Source organism: Schistocerca nitens, chromosome 5 (assembly GCF_023898315.1).
Source record: "Schistocerca nitens isolate TAMUIC-IGC-003100 chromosome 5, iqSchNite1.1, whole genome shotgun sequence".
NCBI lineage: Eukaryota > Metazoa > Arthropoda > Insecta > Orthoptera > Acrididae > Schistocerca > Schistocerca nitens.
In genome coordinates this window covers 297,511,409-297,528,953 of record NC_064618.1, presented here as the reverse complement: position 1 = coordinate 297,528,953, position 17,545 = coordinate 297,511,409, and the positions used below count along the sequence as shown (strand labels likewise).

The following is a 17,545-nucleotide window of genomic DNA, read 5'->3' as shown; positions in this document are numbered from 1 at the left end:
TCTGTGGATGTGAAGGACCAGCAACAGTCTTTCCCGTGTGTGAAATATTTCGGCTTATGGCGTCCTATCGGTAGTTGCGCTTCCCGCACGAATGGAAAATGGGTGTGGAGGGGAACAGGTCATGCAGGTGAGAAATCCATTTTTCGCACACTTCGAAAATACAGAGACTGAAGCTTAAAAATAATTTTATGTTTATGTATTAGGAGCAAAACGTGAGGTATATTGGATGCCTCAAAGAACCAAAATTCTTGAATGGCCCGATTCGTCGTTACTACGCCCAGGAAACGAGACAGGTGGTGGGATGCCTTTGCTTGGCACGGCGCGAGATCCGTTGGGCAGCGTATCAAGTTCAACGACCTGGCACGCACGGAATAGTAAAAGATGGCAGCCAGGAAAAAAAGGAGCGTGCCTCTCGACACGCACGCCTCAACTTTGTCGCCTTTCCCTCTAATCCTCGGCTTAGCGACTGACTGGCAAAGGGCTGGTCCAGCGCAGCCGCTATTGCGTTCGAGGTAAACATGTTAACAGCGGACTGTCGGTCGGCGTGCGCATGGGGCGTCAGTGGTGGGGGGAGAGCGGCGGCGGAGACGGCCAGTCGTTCGTGAGCCGCGGCTCGGAGCGGAGGAGAACGCGCAGCGCTGCCTAGTGGGACTCTCCGTAAGTAAGCAGCGCGCCTTTTGTACGCCCGAGCTGTCTGGGCGAAGCCTCCGCCCCCCCCCCCCCCTCCCTCGCTTTTTTTGTGCTGGGTCCATATCACTGTTCCTACAGTTCGTCTGCGAAGTAGATGTGTCGTTTGGGTACCAGCATATTTCGTCCCTTGCGCTCAGTTTAGCCTTAATACTCCAACGGAAATATCTGCATCAGGTGATCCGTTGATGGGTAGCTTAGAACGACGTTGAATGGAATCCGCTGGCATCGTAGCTGTGATTAATACAGTCTTCACAGGTGTGTCACCGGACGCAGTCCAGTCACGGTTGTCTGCAATGGGTAATTTTCATGTAGGCATCTGCTCACCTGATTTCTGTAGAGACTCCAGTCTCACGTTTGAATAGTTGCCATTGCCGGGACAGCGTGCAAAAAGTGAACGTATGGCTTAGCGCATTTAGTTTCGCGCACTTGGACTTGTTTCCATGTTAAAGTGTCTAGTCGTAATAGTCTTGGACTCAATAACTTGTTACCTTCGCCGCGTCGCTTTTGTCGTACGAAAAGTTCCTTGGTGTGTGTATACCGCTGGTATAAAGAGTGCTGCAGTCAAGTAAGGTATCTCCTTTCAAGGTTTCCGTTGTATTAATCGCGCAATTGTCTTTCTAAAAAGGCCGGTGCTTTCAGACACGAAACTTTAACAGAAATTTTTCTGGGAATTATTCGTACAGAGCGGAAACCCCAGCAACACTTTGACTTATGTCGTGAGAAGTTTGAACTGGTAGTGCAGTCTGAGGTGCTGAGGAAACGTTTGGGAGAGCTATGAATGACGTACCGTATGTCAAATATTTGTGAACACTGTGCACAAGACTTGTGCACATATGGATTTGGCTATTTCACAACGTAATGTAGCTTACATGAAATTCTGCTCTCGTAAGAAAAAATCTTTACGTGAGATATGTTCCATCATATCGATTTACATATACGGCAAAATCATTAAGCTTTCTGTGAATTGTCTAAGCAGTCTGCTTGGCGACATTTTGCAGCCTGGAGACATTGTTCGCCTTTGGCCTCGGCGAGTTAAAAGTTCCGATGGTGTTGAGTGACAGTCACGCAATTTTTTAAATGAATAAGTCGCCGTTTGACTGTATATTAATGTATTTTCTTTACTAGCTACATTTCGGATTTTATACCATTGTCAAGTACTATGCTATAAGTTTTTAGAGCTTTAACATGTTATCTGTTAAGGCACTCCAAAGCAAGTAAATAAGACTTGTTTACCTGCTTTGGACTGCCTTAATAGGTATGACATGTTGATCTAAGAACGTTTAGCGGTATACTTCATGCAATAAAAGCAGATCTAGATAGTATAAGCGATACAGTAATACACACAAATGGCGGTTTATTCATTAATAAACTTTTTTTGAGATATTGTTAATCTGAGATGTTTTAGGTACAGAGAGCCCTTGCAGTGTCTGAATCTACATCCATCTGCAGACCACTAGTTTAGATTGTTTTCGTTCCATAGACCCAAAAATGAGACGATTCTCGTGGTTGTGGAACATGTCGGAAAGAGTAACGTAAAAAAAATATGAAACATATGTATACAATACTTACTATCCTGCTAACTTGTCAGGGAATTGTCAACACTGCTAAACACATTAAACTGGAACTGTTAATATTTACAGAATTAATGCATAATTGAGGCTACTTCACATCACACTGGGTATTAAGGTAGCTTCCCATTCCATCCGTATGTGGAGCACGAGAAGAATGATTCATTTCCTCTGCGTGTAATGCAATTAGTCACCGGGCGACGTAGCGCAGTGGTTGGACTTGCATTCGGAAGGACGACGGTTAAAACCTCCGTCCCGCCATCCAGATTTAGGTTTTCCGTGATTACCCTAAACAGCTTGAGGAAAATGCTGGAATGGTTCCCCAATCCGAGCTTGTGCCTCGTCTCTGATGACCTCTGTGTCGACGGGATGTTCAACACTAATCTACTCCGTAATTAGTCTAATCTTATCACTGTGTCATCTACGGCGGCGACACGGAAGGGGTGGGGATAAGAATGACCGTAATGTTTCTAGATTCTTCACTTATCTAGTCTTAGGGCCATTAAAAAATGACTGCCGCCTCGGCTAGTGAGGATATTAAACCAGATGTCTGCCTCATGCATTGCCACTGTCGTCGCATACAAAATAGTTGCAGAGAGCGTTGAACTTCCGGAGGCTGCGGACGCGCACACTCATAATGCACGCTTATGATGCTGATTTCCTAACAGTTGAAAAATCTGACGTCTACTGCTTGGAGGTTTCTCAAGCTCGTAAGTTAAATATAGACATCAAATGTTCAGGAGATGAGGTGCCTTTCCTATCTTTGTTGCTTATTAGGAACAGCCGAAGGTTGACGCGTGCGGAAAATACCGTCGCGCGATATATGCGTCAGAATTCTTCGGAAAAGCGGAAGGAAGCCACTCGTAGCGCGCATAACCGGTTTTCCGAGGGCTGCCTTTCGTTTGCGCAGATTCTTCACTCAACGCGGCCCAGAGCACAACCTGTTTACCGCACAGGACTTTCGCGGGCCAAACGAAGGTCATAAACGTGTATGAAGGCCAGTGGATTAAAACGACTTTACGTCCTTGTCTTTTACAAGTAATGTAGCAGCCGTAACTGAGTTACAAATTCAACAGTAAATGCTGCTAACAAAATACTCGTTTTTTTAAATTTTTGCTAACTTTCTAAAGTTCTGTGTGAAACACTGGTCTCGTAAACGTGCGTCTCTGTATATCTGAAAAGGTGTGAGCGCTTGCATCTAGTCCATTGAAACAAAACTTAAGACATTCGTGCACTAAACTAGGCGACAATGTCTCCAGATTTTAACAGATGCGGTAAACGGAGCCAAAAATCAATTTTAGCATACTTTGGGAAACCCTTGCTAAAAGTTGAGGAGCAATGATTTTACATTGATGAGTATACCATAGCTTAAGCTTCAACTCCTTGTACACACTAAGAAGTATACTAAAACTTTCCTTTCCCAATTTGGAACACTATTTCCCATAACGTCTAACATCGTGGCTAGGGCGACCTTCTGTACTGAAACCGAATATTTGTGTGAGTAGATTTTATTAAAGTGTTAATAATATAGGATTTTGGCATGATGTGGTCTTCGCAAAGACCGTCTTCCCTTGTAGAAGCGGTGTATAATAAGCTAAGTTTCACGAGTTTCCTCATTTGAGATTGCAATATTGGCTCTGCCAGGTTACTTGTAGTTTTGGTCTCTATTTGGAATCGAAAGGGGTAACATTTATCCCCTGCGTTGCAAATAATTTAGTCCGAATACACTACCCCAAAGTTTCCGCGTTCTTGTTTTCTAAATAAACATCAACGTTTAATGTTGAAAATTAGTGCTGGTAAGTAATTCGGTGTTTGTCTGAGGTAGCTTCCAGCCGATGCTAAGATTGTTCTGGCACAAAATCTTAATGTGCAAACAGCGTAGCTGCATAGTGCCTTTGTTTCCACATCAACCTCGTCTTTCAATAAAGTGAACTGTTTATGAAATCGGAAGTTGATAGGAAGAAAGTTCGTGTGATACTTTGTATGGCCGGGACTGCTTGGAATGAGCTGTGCTCGGTGCTTCCCCAGGCTTCCTGCCGTTTTGGTTTTTTACGTCTCCATAAATTTAAGTCGCATATAGGGAATATTTTCATGTAAATATGCAAGATCGCCTAATACCACGGTCCTTTTCAACAAGTACTACGCGTAACAAAATGTTGGTAGCAAATTAGACAAAACTTTCATTAATACAGTGCTTTACATATCACTGCATTGTCCAAATCAGTTTTTGGCTTGGTTTACTTTAAGGATCGCCTCATCTTGTTCTCCCACAATATAGCGCCTACACGTGTCAGTGAGAACGTAAGCACAGCTAAGCTACAAGTGAGCAATTTAAAAAGGAATTTTCATTTGGTTATCAAGAAAACATTTGACTACTTTATTAGATATATGAAGTACTGCAGCTCCAATATCAAGCCAATTCACAAAGATAATTTCCTGAAATACCAAGGCACATTGTACAGGCTTTCAGAGCTAGCCCCAGGATTTTGCCGCCCCTTGCGGAATTTTCAAGAGCCGCACCCCCCCCCCCTCTCCCCCTCTTCCCCGCAGAACATCGTCTGTGAAGTCTGAAAGGTGGGAGATGAGGTACTGACGGAAGTAAAGCTGTGAGGACGGATGGTGAGTCGTGCTTGGGTAGCTCAGTCGGTAGAGCACTTGCCCGTGAAAGGCAAAGGCCCCGAGTTCGAGTCTCGCTCCGGCACACAGTTTTAAGCTGCCAGGAAGTTTAAGAGTTTGACAGGTTTTTTTGTGTCACCTTTATTATCTTTTAATTATGGTTTGTATCGAGAAAAACGTGAATTAGTGAAAAAAGTTAAAGCACAAAAAATTCAGGACCGTGAGAAGAGCAATGTGAGTGGTGTTAATGGCAGAGCCAAAGGAGACCGAGTAGTGGTGGACGCCATACATCTTCCTATGTGTAAACGCCCCAACGACTTGGTTCAAGACTATGGCATGTTACGGGCAGTGCATAGTTTATATACTCGTTCTCTATTTTTTTTACTAAGTGTTTCTCAGCGATACTCCTATAGGCATTTATGGAATTGTTAGGCCATCATATGCTGCCATTTAACTTTATTATGTTCATTCTGTAGGTACATTTCACGTGTTTGGCAGGTACCTGGTAGAAATAAAGTTGTAAACACTGCCAGTAGCACAATTTACAGTAAGACACTAGATTTCATGAATGATTGGAGTTTACAACTTTTCACACTTTATCTATGTAAAACATTCATTATGTTGTTTAATTCGTCCGTTTAGAACCATATTCAAGTTTTAAGATTTTGTCGCCCCCTCCCCCCCCCAATCCCGAAACCCACTGCCCTGAGAGGTGTTTGTTTTCCTGCCCACCCCTCCCCCCACCCCTCCCAACTCCTTTACATAGGCCCGGTCCTGTGAGCTTATGTATACTCTTTCAGAACTCAATCGCCAGTGTTCTTAAGCGTCCACAGTATCGTTTGAGAAAGCCATTTTGAGGAAGAGGAGGTAATCACTGGAATCCATATAAGAGCTGTAGGGATGTTACAGTACCTCCTATTTTAAACTAGTCAATAGTAACCGAATTTCAGAATAGAATGCAGTGATTCTCACTGGACTAGCTTCCGGGGAGAGCGGGGTTCGACTGCACGTTCGCCCACTCAGATTCCATGGTTTCCCCAAAAATACTACTGATCCTTTAAATTGCAGTACGATGAAGGTTGCATGCAACAGACGGCACGAGGTGTACAACGTGCTTGGATATGCAATCGTTCGGAACACACAGGACTCAAGTCACCTACATTTTGCGCAAGAGGAAAATTTCCCAGTGGGTTTCTCATTTAGAAATCACAACTGAATGTTTGAGTGTCTGAAGTCTCGTGCCCGGGTGTCGGAATTTGACAGCGGCAGCATTGTGGCATATCTGGACAGCGGTTTATCGTTCTGCGGTACTGCTGCTCGCTAACGTCGGATCATATGGCTCACGCGCATATGCAAGGTCTGTGGAAGAAATACGGTTTGGCAGTAGCAGTTCTAAAGTGCTACTGGCCGACGATGTGACGTCACTGAGGGTCAGCAGGAGCCTCAGGAACAGCGGTGCAACATGTGAGCCGAGCATTTACGCAATGTATTTCTGGAATGCTTTGATTTCCAATGACATAAGACACGTAAATTGATATGCTGCTACTGCAAGAAAGTTACTGCTACGTTCTATAGCTTCCCCAGCTCTTACACACACTGGTGACTTGAATAAAATTCATTCAACCGTCACATCGAAACGTATAGAGCTCACAAAGTCAAAAATAGTCTTTTGTAGTTTTCTGTTGGAAATGAGTACGTAGTTTAAGTCGGCTGTGAAGAAAGTTTTACTGAGAAATCAAGGTCTAGATAAAGCACTATTTAAATTTTGTATGCATCACAAAAAAAAAACTGGTACGTGGACATTGTGGTTTTCGCTAAAGTACTTGTGCAAGTGCCGTAAGAAAACATTTTTTGTCACATATACTTTATTCTTTGTCACACTACTCCCTTTTCGATTTTCATCGAAGTGAGATAAGGACGTTAATTAAAGTTCTTAAAATTCACCTAAATAAGACTTCAGCTTGGGAATACAATAGCAACAGTGGACATTGCTCCGCGAGTAGTAATATCGCATGGATATTTCCACTCTGTGCACGTCCTCGGTCATGGAGTGGGGTTTATTATATTTAATAATTCAAAAATAATTGTGGAGAAAATAAATTGTTTTGTGTATTAAAAAACAATCCCTATTACGAAACGTGTGCGAAAGTTTGAGTGTTTCTACTCTTTCACACTGAAATGACTTGACGGGCTTGGAAGAAATTTGGAATGGAATTGTCTTGCACCCGGAATAACAAATGGACTACTTTTTATTCCGAAAACGTGATTACTGCTTGCGGGGGAAGGGTAATGTGATTAGTCATTCATGAAAGTTAACTATTAAATCAGTACTTTAAGCTTAGCGTCGAGATTAGCTGCATACTGTTTGTACAAATGAAATATGTACATAAATCTAAGGCGGCAGAAATGTTAACGTAGGATAAAATCAATAAACTCCGTAAAAGTGTAACATATACTGATGAAAATATTTCACAGTACTTGGATGCACTAAGACTGTCGCGCTCTCTTCGGTCCGTGTTTGTTCCTGGCCGTGTTTTCGGAATCTGTTCGCTCATCTGACTTGGCAGAAAATCCTAAGAAATTCTGGTCTTATGTCAAAGCGGTAGGTGGATCAAAACAAAATGTCCAGACACTCTGTGACCAAAATGGTACTGAAACAGAATGACAGACTAAACGCCGAAATACTAAACGTCTTTTTCCAAAGCTGTTTCACAGAGGAAGACTGCATTGTAGTTCCTTCTCTAGACTGTCGCACAGATGACAAAATGGTAGATATCGAAATAGATGACAGAGGGATAGAAAAACAATTAAAATCGCTCAAAAGAGGAAAGGCCGCTGGACCTGATAGGATACCAGTTCGATTTTACACAGAGTAAGCGAAGGCACTTGCCCCCCTTCTTGCAGCGGTGTACCGTAGGTCTCTAGAAGAACTTAGCGTTCCAAAGGATTGGAAAAGGGCACAGGTCATCCCCGTTTTCAAGAAGGGACGTCAAACAGATGTGCAGAACTATAGACGTGTATCTCTAACATCGATCAGTTGTAGAATTTTGGAACACGTATTATGTTCGAGTATAATGATTTTTCTGGAGACTAGAAATTTACTCTGTAGGAATCAGCATGGGTTTCGAAAAAGACGATCGTGTGAAACCCAGCTCGCGCTATTCGTCCACCAGATTCAGAGGGCCATAGACACGGGTTCACAGGTAGATGCCGTGTTTCTTGACTTCCGCAATGCGTTCAATAGTCTCCCACAGTCGTTTAATGAACAAAGTAAGAGCATATGGACTATCAGACAGGTCAGGCATCATACCATGCAGGCCGCCATCAACGGCAGAGCCAATGGAGAAACTGTATAGATACCACAAATTCCCATCATTCCAACAAACTTTCCTTTCCGGTTCAAATGCTTGCAGTTCCCTTTGAAAGTGGCCTTGTAAATGAGTCGAGGACAAACGTTAAGTGGCAGAGATTCATTTGGGGACAAGATGTTTTTTGCATGAGCAGCTCTTTATTGACTGCATGCTTCTAGCGAAAGCCTGAAATCTCTACATATATGCAGAGAACAAAAATTCTCGGAAAGATCTACAGACACCTATTATTGTGGATTTCTGGCTCTCCGTATGCACCAAGACAATGATGATCTTTTCCATAATAGGCATGTCGCAAACAGTTGCGAAATTAACTGCCTTCCCTGGCACATTTTGTAATTCGATAATCGGTCGTATAAATTTTTTTTCATTAAGTAAAGGAATGAATTGTAAGCGACGTGTATTGTCAGCTTCTCCCATAGTTTGTTTTTAATTTTTTTCGCACGGTATGCTGGGGCACAAATGTCTCGTGACTGTTTCTTCAAGAGAACTTTTGTGATAGTGCATATACGTGGATAGTGAGTTACTCCAGTAACATTTCTTTGTAAATAATTGGTTATCGGTTTGTAACACCGAAGGACGCAGTTAATAGGCTCCTACGACACGTTTGCAATAAAAATAGTTCAAAAAACTGTAATTGATAATCAGTTTTGAAAGTGCCTTGCTCCAAATTTTGACAAAGATCTAACAACGGTACCAGATTCTACGAACACACAAACATCTGTGTACATGAAAAGGGCTTTATTCTACACGTTGTAAATGTTTTTGCGACTTCGTTACAGCAGCATCATTTTTGGAGCCATTTACTACTGGAATAATGCACTTTCAATGGTGATCATCTTCGCATGACACTAATCGAATTCCTAATGCACTGTGCATTAAGTTTCGCTTTTCGTAGTTCAATTGTTATTTCTGTAAAAGTGTTGCGAGGTGTAAAATGGCGTTAAGTATTCAGCTGAAACCTACAGACACTACCAAGAAAAGTAGAACATAATGTTGGAAATTACGAACAGAATTTTGCACAAAAGAGTAAAGGTCTTGATTATACTACCCACAAAGGAAAACATGTTGCAGAGAGAAAAGTCGATGACAATGAACGTCAGTACAACGCTTTCATAGCTGTATCAAAATACATTACGTTTATTGGTGCATATTGCGTCTGAAAATGATGACGAAATGTTTTTTTTTTCGTTTTTCTTCCTTCTAGCTGCCGTGCCAAGAGTCTCGAAAAGCTTACAGGAAATGGCTATATAGGTATACTGCAGTGCTTTCAAGAGTTTAACACAAAAATGAACAAGAGGCATTTTTAATTGGTTTCCTTGTTGCAAAACCAATACGTAGGACGACGTCCAGGGAGGATGAGCCTTCTAGGAAATGGTAAAGTGTCTGTTTTTTCTCCCAGTAAACACTGAACGACGTAGTGTCCCGTACAGTTTCTTTCTCTCTTTGGTGTAACAAGGAAAAGAGTATGTAGACTTCATTGTTTCGGAAGTTGTCCGCAAGAAGTGCGGGGTATTGGTAATAAGAACCGTGTTATAGCACTTCCACAAGTGAAATTCATAAATGATCGCACAATTATTTCCTGAATAAGGATCACGGAACTCTCACGTGAATTTAGATATTTGGACTCCAGGCACACAATTCAGGGTACTTAGGGCTTGTCTCAAAAAATAAATCCCATTTCTGGAATAATACTATGCCAAATATTTTAGGAAGCATTTCAATCTTTCATTCGGTTCATCACTAGTTAGCACATGCATGAAATGAGAACTAGGAAATGAAATGTCCTCTGTAGAACGATATTGCTAAAAGAATAGTTGCTGCGAGGCTCATACATAAACATAGAACTTATAAGTTCCCCAAGAGCATGAAAATCACAGAGGAAGAATGTAAACATGCTGATCGACTTAACGGAAAACTCGTTACTATCAAAACTGCCTATACAGTATGCATTTAATCTCAGGCAGATAAGAATAAAGGTATTTTGTATCCATAACAAGGAGAATGAGTGTGTACTGCATGTACACCATGAAGACATTGCCAAAAAGGAGCAAATGAAGTGTTGTTCTTCCTGTTTGATTATAAAAAAGGTGTACCAGAAAATGTCAGAGCTGAGTTTGTTTTTCGACTATTGCATTAGGTAAAATAAGAATCAACGTATGATTCGAATGTGTGCATTTCCGGTGACCATTAAACATTTTTATAAAGTAGAGCGGTATTTTCCCACTAGTGAACATTACTATACTTTTCGTGTAGATTTGGTCCATAGCTTCTATAATTTGTTAGAGAATTTCAGCTTGCTTTCAGTTGTCAGAATTTAATTTTGCGATTCCAGTTTTGGCATAAAGCCATTTTTCAACCATAAGATCTTGACATATAGGCAGATAAATCAGTATAATGTATGTAACCGGAAATTTTTCATGCTGGAACGGGTAATCGTGAGAGTATGGCGAAAAAAAATATTGTGGAGTGATTGCTAATGATTCGCCATCAAGCTAACCAACTGAAGATTTCAACAATAAATGAACTTAAGACACTGCTAAAAACATAACGTTCTACGAGTTGGGGCGTGGAATGTCAGAAGCTTGAACGTGGTAGGGAAACTAGAAAATCTGAAAAGGGAAATGCAAAGGCTCAATCTAGATATAGTAGGGATCAGTGAAGTGGAAGGAAGACAAGGATTTCTGGTCAGATGAGTATCGGGTAATATCAACAGCAGCAGAAAATGGTATAATAGCTGTAGGATTCGTTATGAATAGGAAGGTAGGGCAGAGGGTGTGTTACTGTGAGCAGTTCAGTGACCGGGTTGTTCTAATCAGAATCGACAGCAGACCAACACCGACAACGATAGTTCAGGTATACATGCCGACGTCGCAAGCTGAAGATGAACAGATAGAGAAAGCGTATGAGGATATTGAAAGGGTAATGCAGTATGTAAAGGGGGACGAAAATCTAATAGTAATGGGCGACTGGAATGCAGCTGTAGGGGAAGGAGTAGAAGAAAAGGTTACAGGAGAATATGGGCTTGGGACAAGGAATGAAAGAGGAGAAAGACTAATTGAGTTCTGTAACAAGTTTCAGCTAGTAATAGCGAATACCCTGTTCAAGAATCACAAGAGGAGGAGGTATACTTGGAAAAGGCCGGGAGATACGGGAAGATTTCAATTAGATTACATCATGGTCAGACAGAGATTCCGAAATCAGATACTGGACTGTAAGGCGTACCCAGGAGCAGATATAGACTCGGATCACAATATAGTAGTGATAAAGAGTAGGCTGAAGTTCAAGACATTAGTCAGGAAGAATCAATACGCAAAGAAGTGGGATACGGAAGTACTAAGGAATGACGAGATACGTTTGAAGTTCCCTAACGCTATAGATACAGCAATAAGGAATAGCGCAGTAGGCAGTACAGTTGAAGAGGAATGGACATCTCTAAAAAGGGCCATCACAGAAGTTGGGAAGGAAAACATAGGTACAAAGAAGGTAGCTGCGAAGAATCCATGCCTAACAGAAGAAATACTTCAGTTGATTGATGAAAGGAGGAAGTACAAACATGTTCCGGGAAAATCAGGAATACAGAAATAAAAGTCGCTGAGGAATGAAATAAATAGGAAGTGCAGGGAAGCTAAGACGAAATGGCTGCAGGAAAAATGTGAAGACATCGAAAAAGATATGATTGTCGGAAGGACAGACTCAGCATACAGGAAAGTCAAAACAACCTTTGGTGACATTAAAAGCAACGGTGGTAACATTAAGAGTGCAACGGGAATTCCACTGTTAAATGCAGAGGAGAGAGCAGATAGGTGGAAAGAATACATTGAAAGCCTCTATGAGGGTGAAGATTTGTCCGATGTGATAGAAGAAACAGGAGTCGATTTAGAAGAGATAGGTGATCCAGTATTAGAATCGGAATTTAAAAGAGCTTTGGAGGACTTATGGTCAAATAAGGCAGAAGGGATAGATAACATTCCATCAGGATTTCTAAAATCATTGGGGGAAGTGGCAACAAAACGACTATTCACATTGGTGTGTAGAATAAGAGTCTGGCGACATACCATCTGACTTTCGGAAAAGCATCATCCACACAATTCTGAAGACGGCAAGAGCTGACAAGTGCGAGAATTGTCGCACAATCAGCTTAACAGCTCATGCATCGAAGCTGCTTACAAGAATAATATACAGAAGAATGGAAAAGAAAATTGAGAATGCGCTAGGTTACGATCAGTTTGGCTTTAGGAAAAGTAAAGGGACGAGAGAGGCAATTCTGACGTTACGGCTAATAATAATGGAAGCAAGGCTAAAGAAAAATCAGGACACTTTCATAGGATTTGTCGACCTGGAAAAAGCGTTCGAGAATATAAAATGGTGCAAGCTGTTCGAGATTCTGAAAAAAGTAGGGGTAAGCTATAGGGAGAGACGGGTCATATACAATATGTACAACAACCAAGAGGGAATAATAAGAGCGGACGATCAAGAACGAAGTGCTCGTATTAAGAAGGGTGTAAGACAAGGCTGTAGCCTTTCGCCCCTACTCTTCAATCTGTACATCGAGGAAGCAATGATGGAAATAAAAGAAAGCTTCAGGAGTGGAATTAAAATACAAGGTGAAAGGGTATCAATGATAAGATTCGCTGATGACATTGCTATCCTGAGTGAAAGTGAAGAAGAATTAAATGATCTGCTGAACGGAATGAACAGTCTGAGTACACAGTATGGTTTAAGAGTAAATCGGAGAAAGACGAAGGTAATGAGAAGTAGTAGAAATGAGAACAGCGAGAAACTTAACATCAGGATTGATGGTCACGAAGTCAATGAAGTTAAGGAATTCTGCTACCTAGGCAGTAAAATAACCAATGACGGACGGAGCAAGGAGGACATCAAAAGCAGACTCGCTATGGCAAAAAAGGCATTTCTGGCCAAGAGAAGTCTGCTAATATCAAATACCGGCCATAATTTGAGGAAGAAATTTCTGGGGATGTACGCCTGGAGTACAGCATTGTATGGTAGTGAAACATGGACTGTGGGAAAACCGGAACAGAAGAGAATCGAAGCATTTGAGATGTGGTGCTATAGACGAATGTTGAAAATTAGGTGGACTGATAAGGTAAGGAATGAGGAGGTTCTACGCAGAATCGGAGAGGGAAGGAATATGTGGGAAACACTGGTAAGGAGAAGGGACAGGATGATAGGACATCTGCTAAGACATGAGGGAATGACTTCCATGGCACTAGAGGGAGCTGTAGAGGGCAAAAACTGTAGAGGAAGTCAGAGATTGGAATACGTCAAGCAAATAATTGAGGACGTAGGTTGCAAGTGATACTCTAAGATGAAGAGGTTAGCACAGGAAAGGAATTCGTGGCGGGCCGCATCAAACCAGTCAGTAGACTGATGACAAAAAAACACATAACGTGACCATGCCTGTGAATTACATTAAGGGAAGGACCTTATTCGAAGATTTTGGACTTTTTCAGAGATTGCGAAGCTTAGCAACTGCAGTAATGGCAAAATATCCATTTCATTCTGTTCTTAAACACAGTAAATCCCGTCCTGTTATATTCCATTAACTCATCAGTTTTCCTCCGTTCCTGAGAATTTAAGATTTTGGAGTAATATCCTTTCAAAAATGACTATAGATTATAAAATTAGGAAAATGTGTTTTGCTTTGTCACTCGATCACTTTTCTGTAAGTGGTAACGACACGAATTTAAATAACTTTACCTACATCTACCGACCATGACCAGGATGGCAGGGCATTTATTACATACATACTATTTCCTTACACTGATCATGAATTTGCGGATTTCGCGCCCTCTGCCCGCTGACACTGACGTCACGCAAGAGATTCACTGTTACTGCAACGTTCTGTTTATGTAGGTCTTCTTCACCTCATTGTTTTCGCTGATACGCACAAGGAAAACAAACGAAAATGACACGCACTAGTGGTCACAGAACCAGACCTAGATGTAAATCAGGAACTCATCAAAGAACATAGATACGTTGCCATTGTAATGCAGGATGGCTTCGAAGTTCAAAGTGTTTTAAGTAAGGCCAAGAGGCTGTAGCTTTTTCTGTAAGTTAAATACGCAAAGAGCCTATTATACGTGTGCACGATTACACCTACTCAAGGGTGTAAGAGGAGTATCCAGCCAACTTGTGAAATAATTTTGGCCGCACAGCTTGAAATTTCGGTGCGTTACACCAGTTTCATACTTTGTTTGCAGCGTGGGATTTTTTATAGTCTCCGGATCGTACTAGTAATCATAGCTGCAGCCTCTGTATTCTAGTTTCGGTAGATGATGCCAATAATAGATATTCTTGCCTGGGGAATGCCTGATCCACATCCTGCTCTGGTTCTAAGACTAGTAGTGCCAAGCTGGCGAACCGGGTTCTAACACCACCACCTAGAGGTGGTGGTGGTACTAACCTCCCTCGTGTCATTTTTTTTTTCTTTTCGCTGTTCGCTTTATTTTTGTCCGTGTCGTGGTGTAACGTCCTTGTCAACAGTGATGTGTATGTTAGGGACCTGTAACACCATTTGATTCTGCACAACTGCTCTATTAGGAGCCGAAAGGAAGTGGCTTTCAAATGGGAACCGCAAACGTTTGATGACAAGTCGACAAATCAAACGAATCTTCCATCGTCTGGTGTATCATACACGGCATTGGTGACGGTGTGTCATATGATAGGAATAGCTTGTCGACTTACCTAATTTGTACAACTGGTAAATGAGATATGTCTTCTTGCCCGATATAGGTGTTCTTATGAGTGTGAATGTCATCACTCTTAAGAAAATGACGAAAACATAGTTTGTCATGTAAGTTGCAACAAATAAACGCACAGGTTTCACAATCACAGTTTCTCTATGCTCTGACAAAACATTTGTTTTTAACGTTTCTGAAGTTCTGTTCCGTTTTGGAAGTTTTGAATCTTGAATTCCTTTGTTGTAATATAGTTCACACTCGTTCGTTTTTCATTTCTGTGAGACGTCTATGTGGTATCTCGCATGCTCTCACTATTCATCACACTTGTGATGGTAACGTAGTCTTACCGTATGACTCATACACTGAAACACCAAAGAAACTGGTATAGGCATGCATCTTCAAATACAGAGATACGTAAACAGGCAGAAAGGGCGCTGCGGTCGGCAACGCTTATATAAGACAAGTGTCTGGCTCAGTTGTTACGTTGGTTACTGCTGGTACAACGGCAGGTTATCAAGACTTAAGTGAGTTTGAACTTGGTGTTATAGTCCGCGCACGAGCGATGGGACAGAGCATCTCCAGGCAGTGATGAAATTGGTATTTCCGGTACGACCATTTCACGAGTGTATCGTGAATGTCAGGAATCTGGTAAAACATAAAGTCTCCATCACTGCGGCCGGAAAAAATTCCTGCAAAAGCGGGACCAACGACTACTGAATAGAATCGTTCAACGTGACAGAAGTGCAACCCTTCCGCAGATTGCTGCAGATCTCACTGCTGGTACATCAACAAATGTCAGATGCGAACCATTCAACAAAACATCGATACGGGCTTTGGGAACCCAAGTCCCACTTCTGTGCCCTTGACAACTGCACAACACAAAGCTGTCTCGCCTGAGCCCGTCAACATTGAAGTTGGACTGTTGATGACTGGGAACATGTTGCCTGGTCGGATGAGTCGTTTCAAATTGTATCGAGCCGATTGGCGTGTACGAGTATGGAATCGATGGATCCTGCATGTCAGCAGGGGAGTGGTCAAGCTGGTGGAGACCCTGTAATTGTGTGGAGCGTGTGCAGTTGGAGTGACGTGGGGCCCCTGGTGCGTATAGATATGACTGACAGGTGACCCGTACGTAAGCATCCTGTCTGACCACCTGCATCCATTCATGTCCATTGTGCATTCCGACGGACTTGGGCAATTCCAGGAGGACAATGCGACGCCCCACATGTCCAGAATTGTTAGAGTAGTTCCAGGAACACACTTCTTGATTTAAACGCTACCGCTGGTCGCCGAACTCCCCAGACATGAACATTATTGAGCATATCTGGGATGCTTTGCAACGTGCTGTTCAGAAGAGATCTCCACCCCCCTCGAACTCTCACGGCTTTATGGATAGCCCTGCAGGATTCATGGTGTCAATTCCCTCCAGCACTACTTCAGACGCTAGTCGAGTCCATGCCACGTCTTGTTGCGGCACTACACGATATTAGGTAAGTAGAAAAGTTCCTTTGGCTCTTCAGTGTATAACCAATAAATAGTACACCTGCCAAGACTGCAGAAAGGGAACAAATATTGCAATCACCGGACTGACAGTTCACAATGTTATGAAAAAAATTTAAAAATAGCACGATGGCGTTTTGAACCTGGCTTGTCCGCTTGATTGTCCAACACCAAGACCGCTTACCTACAACGCCGTTGCTGTTTCAGGCTGCTCTTTGTTTTTGGTCCATTCACTGTTTCTATTTTGCTGTTTTTGCACAGTTCAGAAGGTGTACACCTTCCTCTTTAAATGCTTGATTTGTGTTCTTTGACGGACTATCCACTAGACAGCACAGGCTCGCACAGGTTAGAGAAGCATGGAGAACTGAATCAAAAAGATAGCGACATCATCATCCACTGTACCATCTTACAACTAAATCTGAGGGGGCTGCGATGGGTAGCTTCCCCTGTCAGGATGTCGCCCATTGAAAACATGGTCATTTGTTGCCGAAGGACTGGCATGCCACCAGTTAGCTACGATGACTGAACTCTGGCATAGAGCTGCAATAGCGTAGAATGACGTGCCCCCTACCCGTCATTCAAGCTTGGTATACTCGATGCCCAACCAGGGTTGGAGCAGTTGTTGCTGCCAAAGCTGAAAGCACGCACACTTTTGCAGCTTTCATATCCCAAATCACTTACAAACTTAATCATTTATTCTTCCTAGTACAGTGGATATGCACAAATAGTAGAATCTAGTTTCATGAAACTATGTAGTTCCAGATACCTTTTAAAGTCTTAAACTTGTGTGATGTATATACGCAGACTGAAGTGATTAATAGAAATTTGTACTAAGGCCAGGATTCGAACTTTGGTCTCCTGGATACAAGGCAGCTCTACTAAGCACTACACGACCCTGCACAGGGGCTTTGCATATATCATAGATGCTTGATACTTGGAAAGGTCCCTGGAACTATATAGTTCACAGCACATATGCTTGTGTTTCAGGCAGGATCACCTATTTCTTTCTATGTTGAGGTGGTATTCCTGTACAGTTGGGGAGCCTGTGCAATGCTTTGAGTTTAGGGGAGACACCAAGTGAGCTGATGCATGAGTGGAA

At 42.2% G+C, this 17,545-nt stretch overlaps 1 protein-coding gene across 2 annotated transcripts in view; it reads left to right on the top strand.

The window, feature by feature from the left end:
• Positions 1-568: 568 nt before the first annotated feature.
• The window catches only part of LOC126260135 (2-acylglycerol O-acyltransferase 2-like), a 120,020-nt gene continuing 103,043 nt past the window's right edge, over positions 569-17,545 (top strand). Inside the window, exon 1 of one of the 2 annotated variants that reach the window (XM_049957382.1) lies at positions 569-657. The gene's annotated coding sequence lies outside the window, so the exon portion shown is untranslated. Of the gene's footprint in view, positions 662-17,545 lie in introns of both variants that reach the window. The other variant, XM_049957383.1, reaches the window with a different exon arrangement.